Raw genomic sequence first — 17,231 nt, forward strand, 5'->3', positions numbered from 1 at the left:
GTTTAAGATAAGACGGATTCATAAAATTTACCCATTTTATGTCTCAAATCATCTTTTACACTTAACTGTTATAATAAAACATTAAAAGGGAACTGAGATTTAAAAAAAATATATCTCTCTGTATGTATGTCTCTGAGCTTTGCCATCCAAAATGAAAAAAAAAAAGTGGACCAAGTCATCGTTACAATAATTGTACATCCTTGAGAGAATAGTGGGGGAATAATCCATTTGACTCATTGTTTCTGGCACATTCTATCGCTGGACACGTAGCCCCTACCCTGAAATTGGTTAAGAAAGAACGTCTTGTTTTTTGTTTTGTTTTGTTTTGTTTTTAAAATGGAGTCTTGCCCTGTCGCCAGGCTGGAGTGCAGTGGCATGATCTTGGCTCACTGTAACCTCTGCCTCCCAGTTTCAAGCAATTCTCCTGCCTCAGCCTCCCTACTAGCTGGGATTACAGGCGCATGCCACCACGCTCAGCTAATTTTTGTATTTTTAGTACAGATGGGGTTTTACCATGTTGGCCAGGCTGGTCTCCATCTCTTGACCTCGTGATCTGCCCGCCTTGGCCTCCCAAAGTGCTGGGATTACAGGCGTGAGCCACCGCACCCAGCCAGAACATCCTTTAAATCCAAGAAAGCGGTTTGCTTCTAATTTAGGGAATCTTCATGCCTGATTTTGAAACTTTTAGTGGATGTCATTTCTGTCTCACTTTTCCAGTGACATCTAAAATCTATTGTTTATTTTGCTTTTTTAAAAAAGTTCCAACATAAAGTCACTTTAAGGTGACTGTTACCTACACTATTGTAACACAGGGGCTTGACTGTATTGATGAGAAAAAGCTTCAGCTTTTTTTTGTTGTTGTTGTTTTTGTTTTTTTTTTTTTTTTTTGGTTATTGCAAGTATTTCTTGGATTTTTGTTCAGAATGGCATGGGATTCTAGTAAGCTCTCTTTGTGGGCGCATGGGCCCTTGGAAAGGTGGCATGACTTAGGGGAAAGAACCAGGCATGGGATGAGTGAGTGGAAGCTGAGCCTGCCAGCACTCATCTCTTAGCCCTTTGGCAAATTAAGGCAACTACCCTTACCATCAGTAATCCCTCCCTGGCAGTCAGATATCCTGAGTGAAAGTGCTGACCAGAGTCTATTTCACATTATTTTACATAAGACAAATTTTAATGTGTTATGTGTCAATGTGCAAAACCCTCAATCAATGTTCTGAAGCAGAAGTTGGCAAATCCAGTCCACTGCCAGTTTGTGTAAATAAAGTTTTATTAGAACACAACAACACCCACTTGTTTACATATGATTACTTTTCTACTATAACACCCAAGTAGTTGCAATAGAGAGCTTGTGGCACCAAAGTCTAAAATATTCGCTAAGTGTTCCTTTATAGAAAAAGTTTACCAATTCTTTTCTAAAATATGACTAAAAGATAGTAAAATGTCTTATATATACACAGCTATCACGTTAAGGATGTAAAAATGTTTAAAACATTAATTACTTAACAGTTAATATGATCTCAACATTTGTTTTGTTTGAAATGTGACTTCTTTTTTAATCATGAAGAACATCTGAGACGCATCACTTTTGTGGCTGGGTTTTCAAAACCTCTAGGGAAGTTTCTGATGTTCTACCAGTTGTACTGCAGTGTGACACTTAACCTTCACCCATTTCATTAAAAATGTTACGTTAAATTTGAAGGATGTGATAGAATTTCTTCTTTTATAATAGCAGCAGGCAAAACTGTTTTATTTAGAAATAAATAAGACATGTATTTTCTGTAAAGTTTGGATATTAAAAGCCAATTCAACAACAAGAACAAAAGGCATTCAACTAGGAAACTGTCAACTGGATTAATATTCTGTGGCATTTGGTTTTATTTCACTTCTTAGAAGCTCAGTATTCTTATCTGTAAAATGGGAATCAAACTTCCTTACTGGGCTATGTGAAGCTTAAGTAAGTAAAACTATGCGTGACACATTTTGGGAATACATTAGCTGTTGGTTCCCTTTCCTTTTACTACCCTTAGCTTAGTTAGAGGAGCAAATAATCGTAACTGTGAAATATTTTCAGAAAATGTTCCAAATTGACAGAGCTTCTGCTTACTTACGGTTACCTGGAGACCCAAGTAAAAGCCAGGGAGAAATTGGAAAGGTCCATGTATTTGGGTAAGAGATACTAGCAGCTGTAACCAACATTCCAGAATTTGAAATTTTTGAAATTAACCAGGTGTGAAGGCACGCGCCTGTAGTCCCAGCTGCTCGGGAGCTTAACTCAGTGCAGTTTAATGGGTGAGCACCTCCCACTCTTAGTGCTGGTTGAGGGGGACAGGAGCGGTGGTGGCTCTGCTCCATGTAGTCTTTCAGGGACCCAGGCGAATTCCATCCAGTGACCCCACTATCTCCAGGAACTAGGAGTTCTCTACTGGATCTCTGGGCCCACAATCCAGGGAAGAAAGCAGTCATTAGGCAGGGTGCCAGAGGCTTCAGGATATGAATGAAAGTAGTGTATACCCACGTCTGTCTGTTTGGTTAGAAATCAATCACCAGGCCCCACCTAACTACAAGGGATGCTGGGAAATGCATTCCAGCTGTGTGCTGAGGAAAAAGAAATGGATTTGATGGTTTAGCTGGTCTCTGCCACAGACTGACCGCGTTTTCTTGTATTATTATGGAGGACAAATGTTTAACATACATAAAGTGCCCAGAGGTGCTGATAATCTGAGAACCTGTCTCCAAGTCCCCTGGGAAGGGCAGCATTTAGAGACAGTCGTGCTGGTTTGGAACAATTTATCTGCATACTTGTTTAAATATATTTAAAAAATTAGCCTGCAATCTGAATCTACTTCCCACATGTTGTGTGCCATTTAGGCATTTTGGCATTCTAAAATGACAGATCTATCTCAGAGTGAGTAGGTTTAGGAATACATACTTAAGAAATGTTGCGTGCAATGACATTTTCCTTCCCAAAGTGATCTACGTGAACTCAAATACATTTTGCTATTTTATAAAATAAGAAGTTGTACACAATATTGAGTAGAATTCTTTATCCGTGATGGCAGATAGAACATCTGTTGAAATACTACCACTGTTACTTATTTCAAATTGCACATTTTACAATGAACTATATCAGAATCATTTTCAATTTTTTAACACCTTTAGTAGATCTAAGCACACCTTTTTTTTGAAAGTTATTCATTTTAAATCATGATTATATGAATATTTTAGGATTCTAATCACCCTAAAATGAAGGACAAAATTTATCATACCAAAATAGAAATTTAATTTACAGTACAAAGAACTTGATTACAAGGTTTAGTAGACTAGAAACAAGACATAAAAGAGGATATTAAAAAACACTTTTTAAAACACCCTCGGCAGTATAGTTTTACAGTAGATTTGGAAAAAATACAACAGCATTTATTAATGTTTGTGAAGATCATATTATAGACTAATCAAAGATGAAACTTTTGTAAGGTTCAAAAAACCCACATAAGCAAATTTTGGTCATTTCCTGGAAAATACTAACTTTAAATATCTTCATTCAGGCTGGGCATGGTGGCTTATGCCTGTAGTCCCAGCACTTTGGGAGACAAAGGCAGGCAGATTGCTTGAGGCCAGGAGTTTCAGACTAGCCTGGGCAGCACAGTGAGGCACTGTCTCTACAAAAAATACAAAAAGTAGCCAGACATAGTGACACCTGCCTGTAGTCTCAGCTACTTGGGAGGCTGAGGTGGGAGGATGGCTTGAGCCTGGGAGATTGAGGCTGCAAAGAGCAGAGATCATGCCACTGCTCTGCAGCCTGAGCAACAGAGTGAGACCCTGTCTCAAAAAAGTAAATAATAGGGCTGGGTGCGGTGGCTCACACCTGTAATCCTGGCACTTTGGGAGGCTGAGGCAGGTGGATCACAAGGTCAGGAGATCGAGACCATCCTGGCTAACACGGCGAAACCCTGCCTCTACTAAAAATACAAAAAATTAGCTGGTCATTGCGGTGGCACCTGTAGTCCCAGGTGCTCGGAAGGCTGAGGCAGGAGAATCGCTTGAACCCAGGAGGTTGAGGTTGCAGTGAGCTGATATCACACCATTGCACTCCAGCCTGGCGACAGAGCAAGACTCCATCTCAAAAATAAATAAATAAATGAATAAACAATAAAACACAAATTTTCATTCAGTATCATACAGTTAGTGAAGTTCGTTTGAGATGGAAGCTGCTCTTGGCCATATTGTGATCCAGGGGCCTTAGTCAAAAGTCAGACTTGTCCACAGACATGTGTAATTAAAAATACTCCTCTCACTTTTCTTGGTTCTCCATGACATTTCCCACTACCTGTCACTTTGTCCTTGACGATATATGAGGCAGAAAACAAGTTGCGTGGACGAGGTTGGTTTTCCAGTCAGCTGTTCCTTATTTTTCTCCCTTGCTCCTTTGTTATCTTAGAGTTCAAATTTACTATTCATGAAACACATTTTAATCAGTGACCATATCAGACAAATGGAAGCTAAGCGCTGGTTAGTATGTTGAAAATAAACATGAGGGCTCTCATTAATGTCGCTGTCTGAATAATTAGTTGAGCATCCAGTCCTGAGCAGCCGTGAAAGCAGACCGGCTTCTCACTGAAACGACAGGCTGACAGCCCTGTCTTGGAGAATGGTCATTAGTGTGCCCCGCCATCAATGTCATGTTACTGTGTCAAATTAGTTAGTGTCCCCTTAGGAGAGAAGCCGGACCTACAAATTATCCTCCCACATCCCTTGGAAACTGTGTTTGCCAAACCTGCGATCGAGTGTGAGCAAATTATTAACACGGCTCATAAATTAACTAGTTTACAGGCTTATAACATTTTACAAGTAGATAATAAAGGGGAGAAAAGTTTTCCAATTGCATTGCCCTGACGTGAGGCCGTGATCTGCCGACTTTTCCTTGAGGAGTCCACAGCTCATAGTTTTTTGTTAAGAGACCAAACACATGGGGTGTCAGATCAAATGTTTGGAAATGTAGAATCTAAAAGGCAGCCAGTGTAAATCCATTGGAAACAATATAATTAACTTCATTATCTCATTGCTCTGATAAGTCAATGACAATGGTCGTCTTTCTTTTAGTGGCAGTTGCTCATTAATGAGTTCACCAGTTAAGTTTAAATGATTACAACCTTTACCAACTGAAATTATCTTAAAAACATTTTTGATGCATTCTTATCATACTCTTAAGCTCCCTTGCTCCAGAGGGAAAATGCCCACACAGCACATTAAACTCATATAAGAACGAAGATTCAAAAGTCATGATACATTTGGCAAATAGTTTATGCACAGTAGACACCAGATACCTAGAAAACATAGTGTGGACAAATCTGGCCTGAGTTTATCTCATATCTAGAAGAGACACCCACTGGGAACACCATCTCTTAACTCTCTTCTGAGTTCTGGTAGGCAGACAACCCACATAGTTTCCGGAGACAGGTGACTATTCAAATCATAAAACTTCATGCATCTCCTTTTTAGTTTCAACTTCTCCATCTGAGTAGGTTAAAAACATGTAAATTCACAAAGTATTGCTTGAATTTACTATTGAAAGAGAACACTGCACACAGACATACATGTACGTGCCCCGAAAGCTCAGGCTTTCTACTCATTCTGTAGTTCCATTTTTTTTTCCTGTATTAGTGAGAGTCCTTTATTTAATCTTGAGGGCCATATAGATGGCATTATTATCTCAAGGATCTATGCAGAAAAGACCTGGCATGTGAAACCTTGCTACCGACAGCTATTCGCAAAAACTTTCTGAAAGTGCTTGAGGATGAGTTGACTTATCTGTCAGCAACTTCAACTTACTTGGAATTGGATTTGGTAAATATTCTACTAATAACCTAACCAAACGATGAAAGCTTTGCAGTCTCAGCACATGAACAGAGTGACTGTTTCCATGAGAAGGTGTGTCACAGTCTCCTTCTGCATTTGAAATGCAACTGAAAAGAAAAGAGTTGCTAACTGTGGCAAGTAAGATTTTCTGTTTGGCTGACAGGAGAGAGCTTTTATGTTTTGCTAGTAGGGCGCCTGTGTCCACGTATATACTTACTTCCTCCTGTCTCTTCTACTGGGCGCAAGAGACAGGCTAAAAGATCAAAACTCATGGCAAAATTATCATTTGGACCTATGGATCTTCTTTTTCTTATTTCTCAGGATGTATTAGCACTGTAATTATGAGAATTTATCTTGAGAAATAAGAAATTATAAGCCAAGCACGGTGGCTCATGCCTGTAATCCCAGCACTTTGGGAGGCCGAGGCGGGTGGATCATTTGAGGTCAGGAGTTTGAGACCAGCCTGGCCAACATGGTGAAACCTTGTCTCTACTAAAAATACAAAAATTAGCCAGACATGGTGGCGGACACCTGTAATCCCAGCTACTCGGGAGGCTGCGGCAGGAGAATCACTTGAACCTGGGAGGCAGAGGTTGCAGTGAGCTGAGAAAATTATTGCTGGGAGTGGCACACACCTGTGATTGCAACACTTTGTAGGCTGAGGCAGGAGTATCACTTGAGCTCAGGAGTTTGAGAACAGCTGGCCTACTAAAATTTAGCCTGTCTACTAAAATTCTAAAATTATTCGGGCATGGTGGTGCACGCCTATAGTTCAAGGTACTTGGGAACGCTTGAGTCTGGGAAGTTGAGGCTGCAATGAGCCCTGAATGTGCCACTGCACTCCAGCCTGGGTGGCAGAGCGAGACCCTGCCTCAGAAAAAAGAAAAGAAATAGAAATTATGGTATGGAAGGTAAAGGAACTTAACTTCCTAAGTGCATGTCAGTGCCTTCAAGAGTGACAGTTTTACTCACCTACATAACATTTTGCGTCCTCCTCCTGTAATTCAGGTTGTGAGCTAGGTCGAATGCTGATTCTAGAAGGCAAAGGATAAAATAGATGCTTAGATACATGGTTAAATACTGAAGGTAAATGTGGCATGTAAATGAGGGATACCAAAGGCTCACGTCTCTGTGTTGCTTTTGAAGCATCACCATTTGCCCCTTCACTTAATCTCTTCTTTTCTTTTTGCTTTCAGCTTCCCTCTGTGTGTTGCAGTCCTGTGGCATTATGCATGCCCCCTCCCCATGACCCCAGGCTTTTTATGGCTGTGAGACACGTTAAAATTTCAGGGTAAGTGACAGACACCACTGATGCTGTATACCACCTAAAAATTGCCATCTACCTTTGCGGGGGACTCAGTGGTCTATATAGTAATCCTGCAGAAGATAATGGCCTTTCTAATTATCAGGCCCTGATTCTGAAGCTAGCAGGCATTTGAATGCTGCTACCCCCCATGATAGCTTTATGGTTTTCAAGAATAGGGTTCATAACGTGGATCATATTTGTGGGAAGGTGACCTAATGCAGGGGTTGGTAAACTTTGTAAGGGACCAGATAGGAAATATTGTCATCCTCATGAGCCATACAGTCTCTTTTGCAGCTAGTCATCTCTGCCTTTAGAGCACAAAAGCAGCCATAGATAATATACAAGGAAATGGGTGTCACTGTGCTCCAGTGAGACTTTATTTACAAAAACAGACAGTAAGCCATATTTGGCCTGAAGACCATAGTAGGCTGTCCCTTGATCGGATGCATCAAAAACGGACATTTGACCTGTAAACCTGACACCTCGCTGGGTACCACTCCGTCTGACCTTGAGCAAACCATTTATCTGCGAGAAACAGGAATAAAAAATATATACCTGCCCTTGCTACCTTGAAAGATGGTATTGTAAGGATGAAACAAGATATAATGCATGTGAAAGCACTTTGAAAAGTTCGAAACTCCTTACGAATGTGATGATTGGCTCTACAGTCATTCTGGTTCACCTTGTGGAGTGTGACTTCTTCACCTTTTTAATCACATTGGGCTTTCGTGAGCGAAATGAGTGTGGGGGAAAGCTCTCTTATTTTCTGAGTAATGTGGTTTGTCTGTACGTTCCTTCTATTTTACAGTTGATGGACAAGCTGTTGAAATGTCTTTTTTTTTTTTAGTATCAAATATGGATGAAGGGATATGCGGGTAGATTATGGTAGGCTAAAGATCAAATGCCAATGAAGAACGATTAAATTTCCTTTAATCATCAGAATCTGAGAGTGCTGTAAGATCTCACCTTTAATATACGCCTTAATAAATAATAATGCTTTGGATGCCTACAAGTATGTTTGAATTTCACAAGTCTTGCATGTCAAAACAGAGAGACAGGCTCAACAAATATGCTTCCCTGGGCTAGCAATACTAATTAAGAAGGCAAGTCATACTTAAACAAACAGCTTTGGGAATAGAGGGTTAATCAGAATCCCAATTCATGAATTTTCTAGTTTTTTTTTTCCCCTCAGAGAAAATTGTAGTGTCATCTTTAGATATGTTTTCATATCATTATATTAGTTAAGAATTGTTTTCTAGTAAGAGAGATATAAGTGTAAAAAATTATTTAAGTATTCTGTTGTAAAAATATCTGGGAAGAGCAGTTTGTGTCTTCTATCTTTCTATTCTGCTTATTCAAGTGTGTTCCTTCATCTTCAAGGTCACATGGTGGCTGCTGGCTCTCAGGCCATTGCCTCTACATCCCAGACAAAAAGTAGTTTTCCTAGCTGAGGCAGGCCTTTTTAAAGCACTTTCCCCGTAGCCTTATCCAGTGATGCCTGCTTACGTCCTATTAGCCACCCCTAACTATAAGGGTATCTGGGAAATGCATCTGTATACTTGAACAATCTGATATCCCAGGTAAATTCTGGGTTCTAGTACTAACAAAAGGTGAATGCTTACTGAGCAACCATTATGGTTACTTATACGAAATGATGCTGTCAATTTTGCTTACATGTTTAATTTTTATTTATTTTCAATGAATGCCTTCTGTTGACTGTGCCTTGTTTGAATTTTACATGTTAGAATTTTAGCCTGTTTAATTCTCAGCAGAGATACAGCTCAGTAAATATTTTAAGACCATAATATTCTTACTGAAAGTGCCATGGCAAATCTGAGAAATACATTTCTTTATGAAGAGAGATATAAAGCAAAATTTAAACTCTCGAATATGCTAGTCTAGTGGGTTTTCCTTCCTGTGGATGTAAGATTTCATTAAGGCTTGAGTACTAGCATGAGGTCTTAGCAGCCCGCACTCACACCCAATTCTGTTCCCCCTATATGGGCAGGGGACATTGCTGACAGCTTTGCACTGTCCCTCTGTTCTTATGTAGACTCAAGGACAGGACAGAACTCTCCACCCCACATTTCTGTGATTTGTTGCTCCCTGTATCTCTGCTGAAAGCTTACCGTGGGAGTGGGGTGCACGGGACAAGTAAGCCACTCCTGTCCAAATTTTCTGTCCCAAATTGGCCTGTACATGATTCTTGTGAAACTTTTTATCCCATAAAATGAATAGAATGAGACTTCCCTATGCTTTGTATTAATAATATATTCTCTGCCTATACTGACCTGTGACGAGTAGTCGTAAAACTTAGGGTAATGGATGCATTCGCAGACACTCCTTGGATGCCTGCTGTGGTTACAGGATAGCAGCATGGTTAAGAGTGTCTGCTTTGAAGTTAGACTGGCTTAGATTCAGATTCCACCTTTTCCACTTCCTGGCTGAACAACCCTAGGCAAGTTACTTAACCTTTCTGTGCCATGGCCTCCTTATCTGGAAAAGGGGATAAAAATAGAAGCCAGCCCACTATGAAGAGTTAGAGAGGTGATGCTTGTAAAGAGCTTAGCACGGATCCTGGTACACCATAAATGCCAGCATTGTACTAGGCACCCCAGGTGATACAGTGGAAATCTCTGTCTCTGACAAGCTTGTACCATCCTGTTGCTGGTTCACTGGTCGTTGTTTTACTGATAGATGACGCATGTTTCGCAGTCCATTGCTCCTCACCTGGTATTCCCTTGTAAATGCAAGTAGAGCCTTGGGAGCTTGTCCATCTTCAAGGACACATGCAGCTATGTATACAGCTGCTGTAGCCCTGTTAGCAGAGCTTAGGTCTCTGGATCCTGTTTTGAGAATTTCCCCTGAGAAGCATGCAGTTCTTTTTTTATTCCTTTTTTTTTTTTTTTTACTTAGTCAGACAATGGGCCTGCCTCGCAAGCAGAATTCACTAACTGCTTTCAAGTTGGTATTGCTGATGATAATCTGAAACTGTAGGGTTTCGCTCGTGCAGGCTGATATTACATGATGTTGATCTTCTGCCACCTCATCCCCCAACCCTGCCTCTGTGCTGACTCGGCAAAGCAGGTCCTAGTCCCCCACAGATCTTCTTGGGAATGGCCCTCAAAGAACTGTGTCATCTGCACACAGAAGCTGCCACAGGTCCGTGGCAAAGAATGTCAGCAGTACTCATGGATGAGCCAGTTGGTGACTTGTACCCAGATTGAAAAACAGTGCCAACCACGTGACCCTGACTGTCTCTTGAGTTTTTGAGCCCTGCTAGGTGAGACGGGTAAGAGTCACACCGCCTATAATAACAAACCTGCAGTGATAATTCATTAACATTGACACCATATCACAGAATTGATGGTTTTGGGGCAACAGACCCCAGCCTATAGTAGTACTTCTCAGGGGTCTGCCTGACGTAGGTTTTGCTTCCATCATGTTCACTGTGTGGAGATAGTGGCTTGAAGATCTTGTGTGTTCAAAAGACTCTTGGGAACTTTGAGCTTTTGCCGTGTGGTTTCCAATATTTTATTTAAACCCCGTTACTCTTCTCAGACGTCATAAAAACTCCCTTGCCTCTGAACTACGGGATACCTTCTGTGCCTCCCAGGAGTCACTCCTTCTCATCCCTTAGTGTTCAGTTCAAAAATCAACCCCTTGAACATGCCTTTGCTGACTACCTACGTGAAAGGGGACATCCCCTTTATATTTTTCTTGACACAAACCTCTTGTTTGTTCCATGTGTTACAGCCCTGTCCCTTCATGAATTCACCTGTTTATCAGGTAATAAGCAAGAAGTAGGTCTTATTTAGTGTGGCTTCTCCATGGCTAGCAGTGCCTAACATATGGTAGGTCTGCATGCAGTCAGTATTTGTTGAATCAGTCAGAGTCTGGGGATTTCCCTATGAATTTCTGTGTTTTTCTGGCACCTAAGAGGACTGTATCTGGTTGAGGGAGAAAGAGAAGGAACAAAGCTACACATATCACCTTTATTGTGGGAATAGAATACTGCCCTTGGGTTTTCTCTGGAAGTTCCCACTACGTACTGCATACTCTGCGTGTCCTATCCAGAAGGTGTTATACATTATCTTCCCCGTGAAGACAGAATCATTTGCCATTTGAGCCTGAAGGATATTGTGGGTGGTTCAAATTGATTAAGGACGTTGGGATCCAAGCTCAAACCCCAACACTCTCATTCAGTGGGTTTTTGGACAAATTATTTTCTGTCTCTAAGACTCAGTTTACTTCCCTGGGGCAGGGGTAATAGCATTACCTTGCCACTGAGCTATTGCACGGCTTAAATTAGATGGTACGTATAAAGCACTTTGCACAATGTCTAGAACGGAATAACAGTGCTGTTGATTTAAGGGTGTCAGCAAAGGCTTTGGGGACCTCCACTGATAAAACTCATCTTGTACTTTCTTGTGATGTTCATTTTAGAGGTGGCAAAGATGGCAAAGAACCTTGATTCCCGATTATAGTTGCTCGTGTTTCATCTGCTGAATTAACTTCAAAAAGTACAAAATAAGCAAGCGGTGAGATAGTCTGTTTTATATTTGTTGTTGACGCGTTGACTGTTGGATGCTCATGACCTGTCTCAGGTAACACATGCTAGAAACCTCAAGTGTTGCAATGGCTCAGTGTCTGGAGCCTGACCCACATCCAGAAAACCATGGAAATTGAGAGTTTGGGGTGCTGCAGTGTCTGTACGCCTTCTTGCTGGGGATATGTTTTGCCTTTAAGTTAATCAGAGCTGATTTGATCTCCTGCCTTGCAATAGAGGGCATATTAAATTTCCTGTAAATTTTCTTCTCTCTCTCTTTTTCTTTTCTGGAGATGGAGTCTCGCTCCATCACCCAGGCTGGAGCACAGTGGCGCGATCTCAGCTCACCATAACCTCCGCTCCTGGGTTCAAGTGATTCTCCTGCCTCAGCCTCCCTAGTATTTTTTTTTTTTTTTTAATAGAGACGGGGATTCACCTTGCTGGCCAGGCTGGTTTTGAACTCCTGACCTTGTGATCTGCCCATCTCGGCCTCCCAAAGTACGGGGATTACAGGTGTGAGCCACCACGCCCAGCCTAATTCTCTTCTCTTTTTTAAAAAAATATATACTTGATGTATCTTTCCTGAAAATTCACATAACTTCTCTTTTGATAGAAAACCAAAGTCTATATAGTCTGAAAGGAGTTAGATGTAAATGTCTTTCATTGTTAACACTGATTTCTTCCACCTGCTTGAAGAAGATGATCTATTATTTTTGCTATATTGTTCCACCATGTCAGTGGTTGACATTTGTTGTTCATCGTGAATTTTTTATGTAAAAGCTGAAGCAGAAAGAGGGACCTGTCTCACTCTGTATCACATGACTTTCTGGTGGAAAAGAATGAAATCTATGAAATCATATACTTACACGACTTATGGAGTAACTAGGGTTATCTAGGAAATTCAAATAGCCATTTCTTTTATTAATTCATAACTTGTACTCTTGCAACCTAACAATAAAAGGACATGATTAAAATATAGTTTAAAAAGGCCTCAAACGTGGTTACTAATATCCTTTTAGGAAGGGAAAAGATGAAATCCAGTAAGTTTCAGTCAAAGTAAGTGAATAAATCAGAAAAAAAAAAAAACATTGGTTAGACTCATGATAACCCTCAGAGTGGCTAACACCCAGATTTTTTGCATCTCTAAAAATATATAACACCCCTGTCTCCAAATATCACTTCAGAAACTAAAATAATAATTCATGAAAGGGGAAACAGATCCATGTAATATGATACTTGATCAGGCAGTTTACGTGGGATGCTTGAGGGCCTGGATCAGCCCTTGTGCTGCCCTTTTCTCAATACCCTGGTGCCTGAGGAGCAGCGGGGAAGATTAGGAGCTTTCTGAGGGTTTTTACTGTAATGTTTTGAAATTTTGCTGCATCGTCTGAGTCCAGTTTGGTTCAGCAGTCTCTCAGTGCCAGGTGACTCTGGTTAAGATGCTCTAGGGCTGAATTTCTCAATGCCAGCTTTCGCAGGGGATCAGTAAAGGTTTTGCCCTGGGTATTCCAACCAGGAGAGCCTGTGTCCTGTCTTTGTCCACATCTTTCCCCAGTCATTAATGGTGACACAAAATAGTCTCCCACTCCTGACTCACTTCCTAAACATGGCGGTTTCTTTGGGATTCTACTCCTAGAATAATTGGTGCTTAGACCTTCTTAGGTTTGTCTATACGTACGTACTTAGAATAACTTGCATTTCATGCTATCACCAATATTCTGCATGCTTAAAAAGTAGGGAGAGGTGGAAGTAGAATTTTCTAAACTCATGAAAAATCTAATCCTGAAAAATCTCAATAAACAGCAGTTGTTTAAGAGAAACACTCTAGCTTTTGAAAGGTCTACCCTATAATAGCTACCTTTACTGTCGGTGTGCCAGACATGATTCTAAGCCTTTGATATTTATTAACTCACAGTAACTCTGTGAAGTAATCATCATTCTAAAAATTCATTTTACAGGTGAGGAAGCTGAAGAATAGTGAGTTAAATGACTCACCCAGAACCCTCTGCTTATATGGAGCAAAGCTAGGATTTGGACCTAGAAATTCCTTCCCGTCGTACCCTGTTGTGTTTTTTTTTTTTTTTTTTTTTTGAGATAGAGTCTCGCTCTGTCGCCCAGGTTGAAGTTGGAGTGCAGTGGTGCAATCTCAGCTCACTGCAACCTCCACCTCCCTGGTTCCAGCGATTCTCCTGCCTCAGCCTTCCAAGTAGCTGGGACTACAGATGCATGCCACCATGCCTGGCTAATTTTTGTATTTTTGGTAGAGACAGGATTTTGCCATGTTGGCCAGGCTCGTCTTGAACTCCTGACCTCAGGTGATCCACCCACTTCAGCCTCCCAAAGTGCTGAGATTACAGGCATGAGTGACCACACCCGGTCGTACCCTGGTTCTTAATCACTGTGCCATGCGGTCTTCCTCATGCACACATATTCTTGGGGTATTGACTTGCAGGCATTAATTTGTTTTCACATAAATTTTTCACTCTAGGACTGCATGTGGAGCTGTTATACCTCAATGCTATCTAATAGGCCCTGCTTGATCTTACTAGACTTCTTCAAATGCTTTCTTTTTGTTAACACAAGAGCTATGGGAAATAAAAATGTGTCCCAATTTGATTAGGAGCAAGGACAACCACTTAATTGCCATTCTTCTATCTCCAGTTGGATGTGCCTGTTAAGACATTTTCTCTAGATCTTTGAGTCATTTTTCTCTGGGACATTTTTCTAATTAACCTCATCTCTGTAGCCCTCATTTTACTTCATATTAGCCTCCGACCACCTAATAATTGATTTGTTCTGCTCAATCACCTGTGTGAAAGCGAGAGGGTCTCTCTCCCAAAGCTTCGGTCCTGCACCTGGGCATTTTCCCAGCAAGCAGGTTCAGAATGTTCTTTTAGTTCTTGAAAACATTCACCTGGAAGGCTTTTTATTTACCAGGGTGAATCTGGGGTACTGAAAGGTAACATTGGCTAACAGAGTAGAAGACCTTTGGTTACTTAGTCAGTAGAATTATAGGTTTATAAGCTGTATGCCAAGGACTTTGACCTTCAAATATTAGTAAAATATTAGGCTTGAAGAAATGTATAAACGCCAGTTTCAAGAGACCACAAATAAGCAATTTTGACTTAAAAGGTTTGAAGTGTTCATATTGCCTTGTTAACACAAAGAGCAGACAGCCCACTTCTAAAGTGTTGGTGCCTTAAAATACTGAGCTCACTATATTTTAGGTCTTTTTGGTTCTGAGTGACCAGCTTAGTCATAAAGGGGAGTTAATTGGCTCATAATGTTGAAAAGTCGGATTGTGGAACTAGCTCCAGGGAAATCTGGAGCAGGAGGTTCCGATCATGCCATTAAGTCTTGGTGGCAGTCTCCTGGCTGTGCTGTGCTCCCTGTTGGATTCATTCACGGAGGCGATTCCCTGGTTGTGGCAGGATAACCTTTCATGAGTTTGTTTTTGTAGCAACTCCAGCAGAAAAGATCGTTTCTTAAGAGTTCTAGCAGCTGTCACGGAATCTGGATCTTCCTGCTTCTGTGATTGGTCTGGTGTGTGCCACATGACTTTTGCTGAAACACTCACTGGAGCTGGAGCAGGAGTGAGTTGGGGGAGGTGGGAGGTCCTGCTTGGCCTAGGATGGGTCATGTGTCCGTCTCTAAAGGCATGGATGGCCCTGGACCTCCACAAAACAATGGGAAGTAGGTGAAAAGAGTGCTGGTTTCAGAAGAAGGGGACAGAATTCTGGGAAAGTGAACTATGTTTATGTACTACATCGGGTACTGTACTTTGATACACAGCAAATACGTAGAATTGCAGGGTGGAAGGAACTTCTAAATATCATATGGTTCAGCTAACCCACAACTGGATGTCATCTATGGGAGTTTTCCCAGAAAGTTGTCTGCCTAATGCTTGACATCTTCAATGACATTTACTACCTTGAGAGTGGGCTGTGCCTCAGAAATGCTACCATGCCTCTGTCCTCGAGGAGTCTAGAGTTCATTCATCGCCTGCCTGCCTTCTATTCATTCTTCTCTCCAACCATCCACCTACCATCTGCCACAGTTTGTGGTCCTAAGGCAAGGTGCTTGATTTTAACAACTTACATGTGCAAGGTAGACAGAAGAGTCAGTTTTAATATGGTGATAGAGAAGCTACAAGAATACTGATGTATTGTGCATTTTGATTGGGGAGGGGATTGGAGAAGGGAGATTGGAGGGCCTCATAGCAGGAATGATGCCTCAGAGGATCAATAGGAGTGGCCAAGTAGCCAAGGGAAAGATGGTCTTTTTGGTGGACTTAGTAGGATTAAACTCTATATTAACATTCAGACTTGCTTTTGAATGACCCAGGAAGATTGGCTTATAAAGTAGCTTAGCCCAGTCAAAATGCATATGTCTTTTAGGTCACCTAAAGAATATAAGTGGTGGGAATAATATCCTGATGATGAAACATTTTTGTACAGGTGAGCCTTCTGACATCTTCCAAGTCACCTCCATCTCCTGTTTCTTAATAAATGCATAATAAGTGAATGGATGAAACCTTCTTGGGAAAAACTTCAGTGAGTTAAATTATAGAATTTTAACAATCACTTTCCTAATAATTTTGAAATGATCGGATATTATTTGTTTATTCATACATTCTTGGGGGCAAAGGAATATTTTGAACCTCAGTTTTCTCATCTGGTACCTGAGGATAAAAATAGTACCTCCCGAAGGGTTAGGGATATAGAGAATAAACATTTGGAGCATGTGAAACACCAAATATGGTTCTATCACCTAGTAAGCCCTCCGTCGATATTACCTGTTATCAATGGGTATCTATGATTTTTATACCTCATTGGTTGTCAAAGGCTTAAAATTTAGTTATGTCCATTTAGCTAGTTGATATAAATGTTTTTCCATGTGCCCTGGATGGAATGAATTTTTTTATTTTTGCATGTTACTTACACCTTAAAAATTAAAGATATTAAAGATGGTGAGATTTAGCAAAGAACTTTAGTTTCACATGCTTTTAATGCTTCCCTGAATTAATAATTTTCATGTCCATCATATTTTCTCCTTGGCCCACAATTCATCTCATATTTGGATCTTGGCAAATGATGACTTGGTTAATTAGGCAGTCTGTTAACTCTGATTACTAAGTTATAACAGATCAGTGTAGAAGCATCACTGTGCAATTTGGATTAAAAGGCTCTTCATTTTATCAAAACAAATTTACATTTATGGGTAACGATGTTGAAGTGCGTTATGTTAAAATGATGCATTTCATAAGGAAAATTTAAAAAGGATAAAAATTATTTCCTCCTACTAAGTTTTTTTGTATTATGACATTCATCACATTATCTTTCACTAGGAATATACATAAACTCTTGGAATTTTCTTTTAAGGCTTGGCAATTATAGCTGATTTAATACCTTGATGATACAAATATGATGGATGCATTGCATTTTTATTTAAGCATAATTTATTGTAGTGGCACATGGTTATATTCCAATTCTGACCGCAGTGGCCTCTGATGTTGGAGTT

General features: G+C 40.6%; 1 protein-coding gene across 1 annotated transcript in view; it reads left to right on the plus strand.

The window, feature by feature from the left end:
* FOXP1 (forkhead box P1) overlaps window positions 1-17,231 on the plus strand; it is a 439,375-nt gene that overhangs the window by 25,036 nt on the left and 397,108 nt on the right. Inside the window, exon 2 of the mRNA XM_063630740.1 lies at window positions 7,053-7,147. The gene's annotated coding sequence lies outside the window, so the exon portion shown is untranslated. The remainder of the gene's footprint in view (window positions 1-7,052; window positions 7,148-17,231) is intronic.

Source organism: Symphalangus syndactylus, chromosome 21, assembly GCF_028878055.3.
Source record: "Symphalangus syndactylus isolate Jambi chromosome 21, NHGRI_mSymSyn1-v2.1_pri, whole genome shotgun sequence".
Classification (NCBI taxonomy): domain Eukaryota; kingdom Metazoa; phylum Chordata; class Mammalia; order Primates; family Hylobatidae; genus Symphalangus; species Symphalangus syndactylus.